Source organism: Apium graveolens, chromosome 2 (assembly GCF_009905375.1).
Source record: "Apium graveolens cultivar Ventura chromosome 2, ASM990537v1, whole genome shotgun sequence".
In the NCBI taxonomy this organism is placed as follows: domain Eukaryota; kingdom Viridiplantae; phylum Streptophyta; class Magnoliopsida; order Apiales; family Apiaceae; genus Apium; species Apium graveolens.
In genome coordinates this window covers 91,228,279-91,231,803 of record NC_133648.1, presented here as the reverse complement: position 1 = coordinate 91,231,803, position 3,525 = coordinate 91,228,279, and the positions used below count along the sequence as shown (strand labels likewise).

General features: G+C 35.1%; 1 long non-coding RNA gene across 1 annotated transcript; it reads left to right on the top strand.

Annotated features, from left to right (window-relative positions):
- The first annotated feature begins 293 nt into the window (after positions 1 to 293).
- LOC141706013 (uncharacterized) lies at positions 294 to 2,244 on the top strand. Its single transcript, XR_012568570.1, has 4 exons — positions 294 to 430; positions 1,235 to 1,355; positions 1,474 to 1,689; positions 1,846 to 2,244. It is a non-coding gene; the product is annotated as an uncharacterized LOC141706013 (long non-coding RNA).
- Positions 2,245 to 3,525: the final 1,281 nt, after the last annotated feature.

Here is a 3,525-nt window from a genome sequence, read left to right as displayed (position 1 = left end):
GGGTGGTTCGTTCATTATCATATCAACTTCACGGCTCAGAATACTGATGTTGCGGCTGCTCCAGTGGAGATGTTTTTCACCGAGCTCATAAAGGCTCGGGAAGAGGTCTCTGTAAGGCTCTGCGTATCCTTGGGGCCAGAAAACTCTCTTTCAGGTTGGTTCTGCATATATGCTCATGTTTTTTTATCCATGTTCCACTTCTGTTAGCTGCATTTCTCTGTTTCTTGCTTGTTTTATTAACTCCCGTAAAACACCTCTTGCAGGAGATAAATTGAATGGATGCTATTAATTTCATGAAGGTTACAGTGTTTGGCATCTCTTAAGGTGGAGGATTTGTATGCGGCGATGATGCATTGTTCAAAACAGTTGAGGACATATGTGACCTCAACCAGAGCAATGCAGTTACCAATCCCGAAAAACACTTACACAGGTAAATGGTTGTTTGGCTCTTGTATTACACTCCAACTGTCCTCCATTAATACTCCACCAAGATTTGTACTTGTCATTTGTATACATGTATTAGGAAAGTTCTTCTATTGCTTCAAATACCCGTGTGTCTTGAATTTTTCAGAAGCATGGCCATATTTCGGTTCTGTTCAATGCAAGCCCTAGCCGTCTCTCTCTCTCTCTCTCTCTCTATTTATGTATATATATCATAAATAATACCTCCAGGACTTCTGATTGGTGAAAAGTACAAGGGGGAAATCAGGCCCTAAAATTTTGCAATCTTCAAAGAAATAGAAAAAAATTATTCCTTAAGCCCCAGATGAAATTAGTTATTAGGTACATAGACACGGAGAGAGGGCGAAAAGAAAAAAAAGGGTTATATAATGACTGTCAGACCGTGGTACTTTATCCAAAGAGGAATTGACGATCAGTAGTTTTTCTTCATCATCCGACTCCTAACATTTGCTGGGTATTGATTATTTATGTTCGAGGGATGTGCATCTTGATTATTCTTCTATTTAATTTCAGTTTGATATATACATAATAGGGTTTTAAAATCTTTTTATTATCGAGTTCCAAAATTTGTTTTGTAACTCTGATTGGTTTATCTAATTGTTATTTACACTGGGGTTCCCTGCTGCTGTTAGTTTTCGGGTATTATTTATTTGCTAATTGATGTATAATTTATTGTTTTTCCCGATGTTTGCTGCTTCCCTAATTTAAGCAACCCTTCTCTTAATTTGCTCAAGTTTTCTAGTGATTTTGGTTATAATATCTGAAATGGCAGTCTTAAACAAGTTTGCCGTTTCCTTGAACCCGAAAAGGAACGAGAGTACATATCAGAACAAGTTGATGATGCAAGCCTGTATGCAACTGAAACCTTGAACTATTATAACCAATTTTTGGTGGTCAGTTTCTCTCAAATGTTTTTGTTTGCTTTTCTTTAAATCAAATCATGATTTACCATTTTGTTGGATTCTCTTGATCGTTGTTTATGTTCTGTTTTTCTTGATGTAAAATTCATAGGATGTGGGATATAAAATAAATATGAACTGGTGAAGTCGGGATTCGTTACACGTGTGATGCTGCCAACATGCTTACTTTTCCATGTCAACTTCACGGCGAAGGTCGCTGATGATGCTACTGCTAGAGAGGAGACTTTTTTCTCCAAAATAACAAGTACCAGCGGGGTTTTCTCTTGTAAGATGTGCAGGATCCTGGAGCCAAACGAGTTAGTTTCAGGTTTGTTTTGATATTTAAAAGTGGCAATATGATCTAATTTATCTCCTACTGCTATATATTGAACACATGTTTTTGCTTGCTTATTGACTTGTGTGTTTGTTGTGACCGTTGATTTTGGGCTACTTGTTATGGTAACTCAATGAATTTGTCTTGCAGGAGAAGAAATAGGAAATAAAACGAATGGCTGTTATTATTGCCACGAGTTTAACAATGTTTGGCATCCTAGATATGGAGGATTCCTACGTGGCGGTGATTCATTATACATGTCTGAAGAAGAGTTATGAGAGACGAAGCTAGAATATAGACTTTGGAAGGAGTTACGCGAGATGAAACTCTCTTGAACACATCACAGCTTGCTGATTTCCGGAATGTAAATTCCTTGCAATATAACATGTTTGGAATTTTTAAGATGACTCTAACTGCTATTATAGGTAGGAAGTAGAACCTTTTCTCTCTTCTTGATGTGAAATATGTCTGGTATGGTTTGTGTTTGATGTGGTGTATGTGTGGACAATGAAATATGTGTTGCTTATTCTTCTATCCAGTTAAGTTTATCTGAAGTGCTCATGAATTGCTGGTAGCAGACATTTCTTTTCTTTGTTTTGGCAAAGTAAATATACTTGGGGATTGTTTTTGTTGTTATTTGTTATTTATGGAGTCTGGAATATTAAGTATTGTATATTCCTAAATATTAAGTAGTATCCATCCACAAACTCAACAACATAAGTTTGTTTGAATAAGTGACCATATGATTTATCATATAGTTTTATATATAGACTACATTGAAAAATCCTTGAGCATACTTTTTCAACACAAGTCTATTATAAATTCTCCACATCAATCATCAAGAACTAACCTATATAACGGGTTTCTAGACTTGTTGACAGTTCATCTTTGTTCAGGCAAACTTTCGAGCATAATGCGTTAACCAAATTCTAAAATATATATTTTTATAGAAAGCAAGCGTCTTGTACTGAGACTAATTGATACTATTACTTTTGTTGGGTCCTGGAGTTTGTGGTGTTCGGGGTCAACTTTTTTCTACTTCAACTTTGAAAATTTACCCAACCTCAGGTCAAGAATTTCGATGGGTTGCCAACCTCTTTTCCGGGTCATCGACACCAGGGCTGTCATTAAAAGTTAAAAACAAAGGATATCACTTGATTTTGGCAAAACGTGAAAAGGACAAAATTTTATTTGTCTGAAATTTAGTTTTTCGTACAAATGTTAGACATCTTAAAATTATTTTGTTCTGTTTAATCGGAGAGAATGGAACGAGAAAACATTTAATGAAAATTGTAAACAAACTTAAATGTGAAAAAAAATGTAGGCCGGAGACGGTGAAACAAGTGGAAAAGGTGAATTTTCTATGATCATATTAAAAGTTAGAGTTTAAATTTTTATAAACGGAATGGAGGGTGAAATGTAAATGATATAAAATTACCCACAGTATGTTCAAATTTTATTATTGGGGATGTCAATTATAATATTCAAACAGATGAGATAAGAGTTGTATGTTACTACAAAATAACTTGAAGCAACATGCATCTTTTTCTTATGGTAAACCAAATTCCCAGCATGTTACTTCATTTACAATTTTAGAACTTATTTCTTGTAGGAAAAGAGAAGGAAATGAATGGTTACCGAACAGTCATTCTTATGATATACAAGAAACTTCAAGTTGCACATTACCTTATCTCCAAAGGAACTTCGAGCTCCACACTGAACTAGTTCTAATTCATACACGCTGAACTAGTTCTAATTTATACTTTCATGTTCCATGTTAGTGAGCCGGTAATATCAGGTGGACATAACATGTTTCATCATTGTATTTAT